General features: G+C 38.3%; 1 protein-coding gene, 1 long non-coding RNA gene and 1 pseudogene across 7 annotated transcripts in view; 2 read left to right on the plus strand and 1 right to left on the minus strand.

The window, feature by feature from the left end:
- Positions 1–14,757, minus strand: part of LOC137253953 (SANT and BTB domain regulator of class switch recombination) — a 474,140-nt gene that overhangs the window by 160,616 nt on the left and 298,767 nt on the right. The window lies entirely within an intron of this gene.
- On the plus strand, positions 5,719–7,059 carry LOC137252835 (putative nuclease HARBI1; annotated as a pseudogene).
- Positions 8,845–9,756, plus strand: LOC137253955 (uncharacterized). The gene is made up of 4 exons (XR_010953940.1): positions 8,845–8,915; positions 8,990–9,340; positions 9,421–9,555; positions 9,632–9,756. It is a non-coding gene; the product is annotated as an uncharacterized lncRNA (long non-coding RNA).

Consider the following 14,757-nt stretch of genomic DNA (forward strand, 5'->3'; position numbering starts at 1 on the left):
CGATAAAAACGTTGAGTGAATGGAGCGGAAAATTTTTATGCTCACTAATTTGCCGTAAAGTTGCAACTCTGCGTTCCAAGAAGTTATCACTAATCAACTTCGCCAGCAGTGTTGCTTTTGGAATGCGCCCTATGCTTTGTTCAACTCATTCAAATGAATTTGTTTATATGTACATACACATGTTCAAGTGTTCTTGCAACAACAAAACGTTAAATACATACATACATACATACATATGATAATACAGATTTTCGAGAAAAATATCGTATGTGTTTGTCAAAAGTAGCTTCACTTCGGATATCAGCATCTTCGGTTGTCAGATCTTTCGCGTTCAACGCTAACGCGGTGTCAGGATGAAAAAAAGACTCTCAACCAAATTACTGATACGAATCGCTACGTTTGAATAACCCTGACTGAGTATGAGTACACGATTTTTTATATCATGGTCCGAATATATTGGGGCATATATTGAAGCATTTTTGACAGAGAGCACATATAAAATTGTGAAAACAGTGTTAACTAACTTAAAATCATATTTTATTGTGACTTTGCCTATGTCGCGTTCAGTTTACAACTACTCATTGCAGATCGATGCTCTGTGGGTTAAATCTGTTTTAAAATAATAGCCGTGTTTTTTTTTTTACACGTAAACGTCTATACGCTTATACTTTATATGGACTGCTAAGCGTCAAATTTTAAATACAGCTCTGAAGTTGCTGCGCATAAAATGTGTACTACTAAATTTCAGTACGCATTATACTCAGATGTAACTGAAATATGTGTTTTTGTTTCACCCTCTACACTAATTCCATGTATTCTATGTGTGTCCAGAATTCATCGCAACTGATTTAGTTATATGTTATACACAGGCATACAACAGAGGGTCGTGTCTCCGCTTTTGGGTACACCCTGTAGCTGTAGCTAGTTGTGTAACCACTGCCGCTAGATGGGTTTCCTAAGCCTTATCTAAGCGAGGATAGGCGTTTTTTTTCACGCGCAAACGTGAACGTATACGCGTGTATAAAAAACGGCTAATATTCCAACTTTCGCTTAGCTAAAATTCCATCGCCAAAAATCTGTAAAACAAAATCAAGTGCGAAGAAAAGTATGCAACTTACCGATAACAGCCTAACCGCGTTAGCGTTCGTTGTATCACAGAATTTTTACACTTTGAAAATGACGGATGTTATTTGCAAGGTTGCATTCCTTTCAGTCTTCGTTTTCACCATCTGTATTAAGAAAGTCATGAGCCTGGGTATTCGCGCAATTTTAGTGATGTAAATTGCATGGCGCTAGCCAATGCGGTGCCAGCTCAATGGTAGCTCATTGACGAAATGACTCCAAGCGAATTTTTGACGCTTCTTAGTAGTGAGTGCGTAGTACATTTCAGTTGCGCTATTGAGTGAAACGACTTTTGTGTGTCAGGCACGAGTTTGGTGTAATTGGCGCTACTGTTAATGATGACACTGAGCTGATGACGGTAGCACTGGTAGTTCAGCTTTTGAATCGGAGAAAGAATTGATGACCCGTGCAAATTATTATGGCTTTGGCCGTGTAAATTATTATGGTGTATTTGCACCAAATAAATGCTGCGGACATAACAACCGGCAACTGGCGCTTCCCAAGGCAGTCGGTTCTATGTACCGGAGCGACTCGGGATTTTTCCCGACCAAGGACTCTCATTTCATGTGACCCCATCTTATTTGTTTCGTCCCTCCCACAAATTGTCATCCTCCCAGCAGCTCCTTGCAGCAGGACTGCTCCATATTCTCTTACTACGGCAAGGCATCGAATCCAATCCGGGTCCGTCTCCTGACCCCGGTCCTGAGAAATGGTTTTGCTGCATCTGCCGGAAAAGAATCTTTTTAGGACGGTCATACTCTGTTCAGTGTGTCTCGTGCAAGGGATGGTTGCAACGGACAGGTTGTTCTGGGCTTGATCCCCAAAACCCGACGTCCACGTAACTTTTATAAATCTTTTGTGGCTCCTTGCTGTTCACGCCCAAGGGCGTCCCGTAGTCTACGCCTAAGCGCCCCACGGCGCCAACAACTCAAACAGCTGATACCACTCATAACTACTACCTTCATAGTAGAGTTGGTAGCAATGCTGAGCATCATCCCCTGCCCCCGTCTTCTCGCCCACTCTTTTCCGGCAGCAATCGTGCAGGTCAGGGAAACAGACTCTTAGTCCCTACCTCCGTTTGCACCGTCTGCCAGCACAAAATATATAGGTTTGCGACATCCGCCCAATGCAGCTCCTGCCTTGGGTGGTGCCACTTTCCTAGATGTTCTGGTCTCCGCGACGGCAACCCCCCGACGGGTTTCATCGCGCCATGTTGCCAGGTCGCAAACCCAAATCATCCGGGTACCCCAATGCTTTCCCAAGGACGCCCAGTCCCAGGGCCACAACAGCAATTGCGTCCTGCGAGATAGTCGATTTCATGAAGCGGTACAACATCCGCATTGCTGCGATTCAAGAGACTAAACTCACAGCAAGATGTGCATTGCAGACCTGCTCTGGGTATAATGTCCACAGGTAAGAATGCGAGAGCGGAAATGGAGGCGGTCTCGCGTTTATCATACACCACTCTGGGCAATATTATATATTTGATCCTGGCATCGACCGCAGGGACAATGTCTTAGAACGTCAAGGCCTATCTGTCCGGTCAGGCGATGCAAACCTAGAAATCATCAACATCTACATCCCTCCTGCCACCTGTTGCCCCAGTGGATACCGCCCTAATATCAGGGCCTTACTCACTGGCAACCATCGCATTATCTTAGGCGATTTCAATGCCCATCACGACCTATGGCATTCAAACTTGCGGGCGGACAGTAGGGGTGAGATGTTGGCGGATCAAATAGACGAAACGACGTTCTGTACAATAAACGGAGACGCCCCCACGCGTATGGTAGGAAGCTGTCACAGCTCGCCAGATATCTCAATCGTGAGCGCAGAACTCGTAAACTGCGTCAACTGGCAGCCGATGGTAACATTGGCATCCGACCACCTACCCATACTTATTTCGCTTGAGCGTACCGCCGACTTCATCGTCACTGAAAAACGCACTTTCATAAAAGATAAAGAAACGCTCATGACTACATACAAAGCAATTAGCCAGCCGATTACGTGCTACGCGTCACCCATATGGTCGCCAAGCCTAAAAAATAACCCACTGGAAGAAACTACAGGCCTGCCAAAATACTGCTCTCAGAATCGCCACGGGCTGTCTTCTTATGTCCCCAGAACACCATCTACATAATGAGGCGAGAATACTCCCCATAAGGGAGAGAAATGAGATGCTGACCAAACAGTTCCTGTTGAATACCCAGAAACCTGGGCATCCCAACAGACATCTGATTGATGAACCAGCACCGCCTAGGGGCTTAAGGAGCCATCTCCGTAAACATTTTGAGGAAATGCGGCACCTGAGAACCCAGCCGAATGAAGTGAAAAAACACAAGCAGGTCCTTGGTGAACTCCATAAACAGGCGTCGGACCTTTATGCCGGGAATTGCCCGGTGAATCCAGTACTTAAAGAAAATTATCCAAAACTCGTGGAAGAGGAACGCATACTGCCCAGGGAAACGCGTGTCACTCTTACTTCGGTCTGGATACTGTAACAGGTTAAACTCATACCTATTCAGAATCAACCCCGACATACAAAATGTATGCCCCACTTCCAATGTGTCCCCACATGACACCACCATCTCTTCAATTGTAATGTGGAACCAACGCCTCTAACACCTCTTTCCTTATGGTCCACCCCTGTTGAAACGGCAAGTTTCCCTGGACTCCCGTTAGAGGATATTGATGACAATTTGTGATCGGTCGCGGCTATTAGGTGGGGCGAGAGTTGCTACAACAACAACAACAACAACATAACAACCGGAGTCATTTTTTAGTTGTATATCTTAGATTTAATGCACAATTAATATGGGTGTGTTTGAGCGGCCAAATAATAACAGTAGTATTGCTAAAGTGCCGCTAAGTTGATGGAATGTCGCTAATTTCCTAGCGATGATCAAAGGTTTGTCAATATTTCGTTCAGCGGACGCGCGAAATTGCCACATCTGCTCAAATTTTCCAAGATTTTCCATTCTTGATTTAACTTAAGCTGGAGTCATTGGTGACGTTTGTCGTATCGCTGTAGTCGTATCCCTAACGTAATCAGCTGTTTATCGTTACGACGGTAAACCAAAACCCAATTGGTTGGCTACGATACGGTTACGACTTAGCGGCACCAATAATCGATTGCATTGATTCTCATAAGGTTGGTCGAATCAGCTGTTAAAAGGTTACCGATACGGTTACCGATAAAGCACCAATGTCTCCAGCTTTAAGCTGTTATGCCAATATTTTTCAGCCAGCTTTTTTCAAATAGGCAATTTTTCCAAAAGCAAAATAAATTACAGAAAAGATTACAGAGTTAAACAGCCTTAAAAATTCAGCTATGTTGGTTATACACAGAAATACAACAGAGGGTTGTGTCTCCGCTTTTCGCAAGCGTGAGATTCACCACGTCTAAGTCTCAAAATCCACGGTTAGGTACCGGCGGGTTTGTATGGGACTTAGGCTGTTATGCCAAAGTAAACACAAATCTTTACCGATAACTGTGTTATCGATTAATTTATCGACTTCTCGCAAAGTAATATTGCATTGCCATCGGAGTTATACATGTGTGCAAAATTTCAGCTCAATCGGACACCGGGAAGTGTATCAAATTTAACTTGCAAGATTTCATTACATACAACGGCCAAGTGAAGGTAAATAAAAGCTTATAAAAAAAGTCAATGCAGTGACTGGAATTAATAGAGTTGAACACTTGAGCGCGTGTGATTGGAGCATTCATCGCATAATTAGATCTTAACTTTTCAATAGTAAACACATTATGTTGGCGTAAGTTACGTGGTGGCACATGAAAGTTCAAAAATGCAAGAAGTATTGGACAATCGATAATGCCATTAACAATATCATAAATGAATATAATAGAAGAAATTACCCTCCTACTTTCTAATGTATGCCGATTAATTAACTTACACCTGGATGTATATGACGGGATCGGCAGGTCAGAATTTATGTCAGATAAGCAATATTTCATAAATACTTTTTGAACACGTTCAATCCTTTTACTGTGAACCTCATAATATGGACACCAGATTATTGAACCATATTCCAGCATTGATCTTACAAACGCATTATACAACAACTTTTTAGTATATGGGTCTCTAGACTCTGAGCCATTTCTTTTTATAAATGCCAATAAAGAATACGCTTTAGGGATTATAAAATTTAAGTGTTCAATGAACATAAATGGTGAATCAAATACGATACCTAAGTCTCGAATTTTATTGACCCTTATCAAAGGTATATCAGAAACGTAATAAGTTGAAATCAAATTCTTATTTAATTTAGAATACGTAACACTGTAACATTTACTGACATTGAGAGCGAGCCTATTCCTGCTGCACCAATCGTTAAAAGCAACAAATTATGTTTGAAGTGCAAGAATATCAGACTAATTTTTTATTTTGAAAAAGATTTTCAAGTCATCGGCATAAATAATATGACCGCACTTTTTAAAGCAAGCACTGATATCATTAAACAACACTATAAAGAAGAGCGGATACTTCCTTGAGGCACACCCGAAATAGCCACATATGGAACTGACTTCTGTGTGTGGTCTGCATAGAAAGTGCATTGGCGTAGAAGAGCGTGATGCATAATCACCCTTATTGTCATTGTCGTCATCGAGATCGTCGTCGTTTTTCAGTGGACGTCACATCGTATCGACGTCGTCGTCACTTCGACACCAAATCGATATTGGCTAAGCTTGTTGAGACGACGACGACAGTTTATCGATAAAACGAAAGGAAAATATACCATCTCTGCCAATTCTGGATCAGCTGTTCGATTTCTCATACTATTTCTGAATCTTTTTTCGCGATTTAAGCTTTGTTTAAATATTTTATTTCAAGATTTTACAAACATTTTTTTTTATGACAGTAGTGCGAGCTCTAGTGACGAAAAGAATAAAGAGGAGCTTAGACTAAATAGAAAAAAAATAAGGAATAACTCCGATGTATTTCGTTAGCCAGACAACAAGTATGTATAACAACTTTCGGGGGTTTAGAATGTATTAATGTTTCAGCTGGAAATATTTTACTTTATTTCAGATTTGAAGACTATTTTCGTCTCAATAAAGCTGCCTTCAGATATGTTCTGGAAACAATTTAACCGCATATGAGAAACGAAATCAGGGCAACGGCGATTTCAAAAACCATAAAATTGGCAGCAACGTTGCGATTTTTGGGGCAAGGTTCCTATCAACTAAGTGTGGGAAATTATTTCCATCTTGGACTTTCCCAGCCATCCGTTAGTGCTGTACTTGCTGAAACACTCAACATTTTGGAATCCGTTATATGTCCTCTTTGGATAAAATTTCACATGACAGAGGCTGAAAACACAGAATGCAAGGAGTATTTTTTCGAAAAAACTGGTTTTCCAGGAGTTATTGGCTGCGTCGATGGAACTTATATAAAAATTTTGGCTCCTAGAAAACAAGACCAGCATCTATACTACAATAGAAAGGGATTTTTTAGTTTAAATGCGATGATTGTAAGAACAGATAAACTTTCAATCGGCTAAATAATAATTTTTTAACAAGCAATTTAACAGATTTGTGATCATAAGTTGCGAATAAGGTATATGGATGCTAGGCATGCGGGTTCGGGCCATGATTCCCTCATATGGAACATTAGCCATGCTAGAAGAATTCTGCGAGAACGATACGATGCTGGAGAGCGTAACTTCTGGCTTTTAGGTAAAAACCAATTACACACAATTTAAATCATGTAACAGTTATATAAACTTTTTTTTATATTTGTAGGCGATGCGGGCTATCCTCTTGAACAATTTATTATGACACCGTATCGAAGCACAGCAGAAGGAAGTCCCGAGGCTATTTACAATATCAAGCACGCCAAAGCTAGAAATATAATTGAACGTACCATTGGCGTACTAAAAACCCGTTTTCGCTGTTTGCTAGCTGCACGCTAATGTATGTGCAGCACTTCACAACATATGCATTGATTTTAGTTCTCGCTCTGCAAACGAGGATGTACACAGTCAAGAGCAGAACTTAGAGAATGTGAAAATATTGATGATGTAGAAAATATCGCGAATATGGAAGCATCACCAATTAGAGAGCAAATCAAGACCAGCTTTGTATAGTTTCAGACTGAAAATTTCAGTTCATTTTTTATTGTATACATATATGCATTAAATTCAGTCGTCTTAATAATTAATATCACAAAACAAAAATAATTCAGTTCTTTAGAAATAAAAAGTAATTCAGGTACTTAAAATAAAATAACTATGTACATCAAACAAACGGACAAAATTCATTTTCTTAAAAATAAAATATGTATATACATAAAAATCAGTCTTCTTCTTTTTTTTCTAAATTCTTTAGTTTAGTTTTCGCTATTTTAATTTTTATGGCTTTTAAAACCATATTCATTTTATGAAGTTCTACTTCCCTACATTCTTTTTTCTTCAGCATTTTTAGCTTTTCCTCCTCAATCGCGAGCATTTTTTTTTTTTTTTTGGTACCGTGCCGTATCTCGTGAAGGGTGCTTAATTGAATTTAGCCCGTTCGTTGCAACGGTAAGGACCCTCTCTTGCATGCTACTGTGTTTCTCTGAAAGATCGTGTCTGCCCTTTTTTTGGATTTGCGTACCCTAGTAGCAGCGGGAGTTTTGGGATCTGCTTCTTCCGACCGCTGAAGTACTCGGGCCATCTTCCGAAGGAAAATCCGGTGGATGCAGTTGAACATCCGAAATTATTTGCGGATCATCCTCGACAACACAATTTACGTCAGCTTCTATAGTTTGCTCAACCGGCAGCTGCACACCTTGTACAATCCCTTCCGGGCTCAGCTACTTGTCGAATTGCAGCAAATTGGCCACTGCCTCTTCCAACGGACTTAGCGTAAATTGTTTATTCATGCCACCACCTGTTGTATTGCTTTCTTCCCTATTTTTCACCAGTTGTTTCTTCACTTTAATTTTTAAATCTCGCCGTACCTGCAGAGTATATTTTGATTAAAAACTATGCTCTATTAATTTAATAACTTTAATTACTTTTTGCCAATCATCACTGTCTCGTAAAGGTTGTCCCAAAGAATTTAATTTTATGCTGATCGCTTCCCACTATTGTTTAAAATTTGCTGGTGCCATACCTCTTTGGAAGCCTCTTTCTAGGCAAGGATTTTTTTCTAGCTCAGCTATAAGAACCTCGAATTGTTGCGCACTCGTTATTTTCATTTTGAATATCTAAAAAAGCAATGCATATTACATGCTTGTATATTTAATTAATTAAAAAAGAAATGTTTTACTTACAAATTTTCCTTCTGTCGTCAGTAAAAATAGCGTCGACGAAAATGGCGTCGTGTGATGGCGCCGACGACAGCAAATTTGCTTAGCCAATACCAAAAATGTGTCGATAATCGTCAATAGTTATCGAAAACGACAATGGCAATGCCGAATTTAACACGTCGTCGTCGTTTAGTGACGACGACGACAATGACAATTAGGGTGAATATTACAAACGTATTGACATAAGGAGCACCATGCATAATGCTACAATATATCATGCTTAAGATCTTATCAATAACTACATACACATACACAATACTTACTAATAAAGAAACTAAAACGATAAATAAATTTGAATAACACTAAGATTGAAAAGGTGTATAAACGCACCAGATACTGTGCATCTCTGAAAATATCGATAAGCATCGATTACACGTGAATAATTAAAACAGCTGACAATTGTGGCCACTGCTTGAATTGAATTAGGAAACGAAATATAAACTATGGATGTTATGAAGCTTTTTTCTACTTCTGTGGGTAAGTCTGATTTTATAATTTATTATCACTATTAGCCGACAACTCATGTATCTTAATATGGCTTCGAAAATAAGACATAGCCCAACTAGCTCTGATGAGAGTGCCGTGGAACCAGGAGGATGTTATTATCATCATAATGACATTGGGGAATGAATCAATGCCCGAAGCACTATGACTTTCGCACAAAAAAATAACTGCTATTAAATTGTTGGGTACCACCGCCACACTATGATTTATCGGCTGATGCAGCCCATTTAAAAAGAAAATTTAATCACAATTGGCTAAAAATATACAAGCCATGGATGGTTTATTCAAGCAAGCTTAGAGGCGTTTTCTGCTTGTATTGTGTTCTATTCAAACCTCAAAAAATAGTGGGATTGTGAGTTCTTTTGTGATTCGACCGTTCGTGAAGGATAAGAATATAGGTGAGTATAGTAAGAGCCAAGCCGCATCAAATGTATAGAAGGAAGCAACCCAGTCAGCAAACTTACTTTTACATCAACAGCCCGTCGATGTACAAATGTAAAGTGGACACGAAAAAATTGTGGCGGAAAATAAAACCTTTTTAAAATCTATTTTGTCGGCAATAATTTTTTGTGGTACACATGATCTTCCACTACGAGGAAATTGAATGATGAAGGTAGTTATACATATAACATGACGTGTAGGTTTAGCTAAAAAATTACAGATGCATTTCCAAATTTTAATTTTTCCAGATTTGACAACAACCCAAAATACCGGCTGATAAGATTACACTCAGATAAATGGCTGGCAAAGCGGTATTTGAATCTAATTTTTTAAATGAAGCTGTGTGAACAAATAAAGCTTTGTTTACGTTTTCCCAAAAAAATTTTAATTTTGAATTTTTGATTTTGCCATATTTGTGCACGAAAATTCGGCAAATGCAAAACAGACAGTTTTTCGGAAATTAAATTGTAACAGTTCGATAATGTTTTCGACAACATATTGTTTATGTCGTAGCTCAGAATGTAGAGCATTCGTCTGTAATGTTGAATTACACAATTTCCTCTAGTTTCACTTTTTATACTCAGTTGAGCAGAGCTCACAGAGTATATTAACTTTGATTGGATAACGGTTGGTTGTTCAGGTATAAAGGAATCGAGATAGATATAGACTTCCATATATCAAAATCATAAGAATCGAAAAAAAATTTGATTGAGCCATGTCCGTCCGTCTGTCCGTTAACACGATAACTTGAGTAACTTTTGAGGTATCTTGATGAAACTTGGTACGTAGGTTCCTGGGCACTAATCTCAGATCGCTATTTAAAATGAACGATATCGGACTATAACCACGCCCACTTTTTCGATATCGAAAATTTCGAAAAACCGAAAAAGTGCGATAATTCATTACCAAAGACGAATAAGTCGATGAAACTTGGTAGGTGAGTTGAACTTATGACGCAGAATAGAAAATTAGTAAAATTTTGGACAATGGGCGTCGCACCGCCCACTTTTAAAATAAGGTAATTTAAAAGTTTTGCAAGATGTAATTTGGCAGTTTTTCAAGATATCATGATGAAATTTGACAGGAACGTTACTCCCATTACTATATGTATGCTTAATAAAAATTAGCAAAACCAGAGAACGACCACGCCCATTTCAAAAAAAAAAACAAATTTAAGTCAAATTTTAACAAAAAATTTAATATCTTTACAGTATATAAGTAAATTAAGTCTACATTCAACTCCAGTAATAATATGGTGCAACAAAATACAAAAATAAAAGAAAATTTCAAAATGGGCGTGGCTCCGCCTTACAAGCCAACCTAATAAAACCGCACTGCGTTTTTTTAGCGCACGCAAACAACCGGCGTTTTTTGCCCTAACCCAAATAAGCATGCGTTGCGACAATGTAAAGCATGTGTCCAAACGTCAAATCTAAATGTCACGCAGAACAAAAATTCGAAATCGAGTTAGGGTTTCATGCAGCAAATTCAATTTGAGTTGCTCTCATACAAGTTGTATGTGCATGAGACATTTTTGACAGAAAATGACTTGCGTGCTTTTATATTAGGTTGGCTTGTTATGGCGGTAACTGTTTTCTGTGAAAATGGGCGAAATCGGTTTGAAGTCATGCCCATTTTTTATACACAGTCGACCGTCTGTCCTTCCGCTCTACCGTTAACACGATAACTTGAGCACAAATCGATATATCTTTACTAAACTCAGTTCACGTACTTATCTGAACCCAATTTGTATTGGTATAAAAAATGGCCGAAATCCGAACCACGCCCACTTTTTCGATATCGAAAATTACGAAAAAAATGCCATAATTCTATACCAAATACGAAAAAAGGGATGGAACATGGTAATTGGATTGGTTTATTGACGCAAAATATAACTTTAGAAAAAAACTTTGTAAAATGGGTGTAACTCCTAAGTAGAAGAAAATGAAATGATGATGTTCTGGGTCACCCTGGTCGACATTTTGGTCGATATCTGGAAAACGCCTTCACATATACAACTACCACCACTCCCTTTTAAAACCCTCATTAATATCTTTAATTTGATACCCATATTGTACAAACGCATTCTAGCGTCACCCCTGGTCCACCTTTATGGCGATAGCTCGAAAAGGCGTCCACCTATAGAACTAAGGCCCACTCCCTTTTAAAATACTCATTAACACCTTTCATTTGATACCCGTATCGTACAAACAAATTCTAGAGTCACCCCTCGTCCATCTTTATGGCGATATCTCGAAAAGGCGTCCACCTATAGAACTAAAGCTCACACCCTTTTAAAATACTCATTAACACCTTTCATTTGATACCCATATCGTACAAACAAATTCTAGAGCCACCCCTGGTCCACCTTTATGGCGATATCTGGAAAAGGCGTCCACCTATAGAACTAAGCCCATGCCCTTCCAAAATACTCATTAACACCTTTCATTTGATACCCATATCGTACAAACAAATTCTAGAGTCAGCCCTGGTCCATCTTTATGGCGATAACACGAAATGGCGCCCACCTATGGAACTATGGCCCACTCCCTCTTAAAATACTCTTTAATATCTTTCATTTGATACACATGTCATAAAAACACATTCCAGGGTTACCTTAGGTTCATTTTCCTACATGGTGATTTTCCCTTATTTTGTCTCTATAGCTCTCAGCTGAGTATGTAATGTTCGGTTACACCCGAACTTAGCCTTCCTTACTTGTTTACTTTGATTTTAATTTTTCTCGTAATGTGTTAATGCGTTTATTAAAAATTGTGAATGTGCATGTCCTTTTTCTAGGCATATTCAAAAACTTGTTGAAGCTGAAAATAGAAGCAGGAGGCGAATGTTTAAAAGCAAAGATTTAAGGTAATAAAAAGGCCACATACATTTCTCCATTTATACAAAACGAGCTATTAGAAATTTGTTCAAAATTTCTAAAAGCAATGGATTATAGCATATTAGCGGACGAAGCAGCAGAGATGGCAGGAAAATAATGACTTTCTATAGGGATTCGTTTTTTGATCAGCGGCGAATGCTTATTCGAAAAGAATTTATGGGCTTTGTAGAACTCAAGTTTATGAAGGCAGAGGTAATAGCTGATAGTGTAAGAGACTTTGTGTTGGCATTAAATCTTGACCCTCAAAAATGTGTGGGATTAGGTTTTGAAGGATATGCTACAATGGCGGGTAAAATTAACGGTGTGCAAAAAATATTAAAAACATCATTCCCAAAAAGTCTTTATTTTCATTGTGCAAGTCATAAACTTAATTTGGTAATTAATGATTTAAACAATGTGGCGGAAATTAGAAATACAATATCAACAATCAAGGGCATAATCGTTTTTTCGTTTTGCAAAACACTTTGGACGGAAAAATCTGCCAGCATTAGCAATTTTAAAAACAACTTTGTTCAAATAGTTGAGGCACTTGACAAACTAAGCGTGGAGGGAAATGCTGACACTAGAGCCGGTAGTGATTATAATGCAATCGAAGACAACCGATTTGAAACTAGTCAAACGCATAGTTTGGCCGCCGATATTGTATTTAATAGCATATTTAGAGACGCCTCTGACTTAGCTGAAAGTATTCCCATTGAAATGAACGTGCCGAGAGTTGTAGCAAAGCACAAAAATAGAACAAACGTTCCTTTTACATATATATCAATGTATTACCAGCGAGCAATTTTATACCATATCTAGACTCCCTAATTTGTTCACTTACGCCCCAATTCTAAGCGTTACCGGTAAAATAGTACCCAGAACATTATGTAACCGAATATCGTCACCAGTTCTTTTATCCGCTATTCTGGCCAAACCGGTAACGCTGTCATCAGCGAAAAACTCACCAGTGTCTGTGGAAAATTTTGAAAGGTAGTTCTCTTCGCTTTCACGGTTGCCACTTTGGTCCATTTGGACCAAAAATGGTCCCTTCCAACCACATTTGGTCCGCTGGTCCCTTTTCTTCAGTTTTGGTCCTTTTTAGGCAGTAGCAACGATTGCTATTTTTCTTTATTTTCACTCAGGTAAAAATTCACAATATTGCCCAAAAATTCGCCAATTTACTTCAATGGAACTCTCACCATAAAAAATTGCTCAGTCAATAAAATGTACCAGAACAATAACATTTCACCTAGGATATAATTTATGCCAGGCATTAAAAAGAAAAGTGTTGGCAAACACATTGTCGTTAATTGTTGATGAAATAACCGACTAATCCAAAAAAACTCTTGTTTGATAATAATATTAATAACGGCTAGATATTTCGATCGGTTATACAATACTATGTAAAATATATGAAAATAAAAATTGCTTCTCGCATAGCATAGCTTATAGCGAGCATTCTGCCGTGAGCCTAACACTTTCAAAACTTATACAAAGAAATTCTATGCATTACTTCTCGTTTGGCACGTTGATATTTAAATCTTTCTCAATGAGTTCAAGGAATTCCAGGACTATTGTGGTGTTAAGCCACGCAAGGTAATTGAAAACTAAGTATCTTGGCACAAGAAATATTTTAACTCGAAGACAGAAGGAAGAGATTTGATTTCGGAAGAAATGTTTTGTATAAAATTATTCCCGCAGGTGCTAGCAGAACCCCTGAGGCCTGTGATCAAAACTCACACTTACTGAATCTAGGCGCTGATATGAAGTTTAAACGTTAAGGGAAAAAGTAAGCATCTAAAAAAAGCACTAACAAAATTGCCTAGTTTCATTTATGATTTACTGAGTTTTCCACATACATAGTTCGGCAACACCAGAACACAAAATTTGAACCGTTTCTTACTAAAGCCTAACTGCACTCTGCACTATTCATTTTATTTCATTGCAATCAACAACATAATGCTAGAACCAAGAGCTTTGTGACCAAAACTAGGTTCACAACGTTTGGTTGCTGAAAGACATATACTTATCCTATGTCAAAATATAGTACATTTTTGGTTTCATGCACATATATTTGTTTGTTCAGCTTGAATTAAAGGAAAGTCTTCACTATGTTTAGTAAAATTTTATATGGAAACATCCCAAAATTTTGTATTTTATACTAATAAAATAAACCAAAAATTTGGTCCTTCTTTTCGATGAATTTTGGCCCAAATGAAAACATGGTCTGGCAACCGTGTTCGCTTTACCGAAAATGTCTCACTTGTAGATACGAGGTTAACGAGTAAACGGGACGATGTGTATATGCATATTATACATGATAAATTTCTACATAGGCATATTGTAATTTATTCTGTGTAAGTACATAATGTAAACAAATGTGTATAGCAAGAGGCAACAATTTTTTACTATTATCTTTATTTATTTTCGCTTACAATTCTTTATTTTTCACTTTTGCCCTTTTCTAAACAACAGCTGTTTTGTGGTTATTTC

This window comes from Eurosta solidaginis, chromosome 5, assembly GCF_040869045.1.
Source record: "Eurosta solidaginis isolate ZX-2024a chromosome 5, ASM4086904v1, whole genome shotgun sequence".
Lineage (NCBI taxonomy): Eukaryota > Metazoa > Arthropoda > Insecta > Diptera > Tephritidae > Eurosta > Eurosta solidaginis.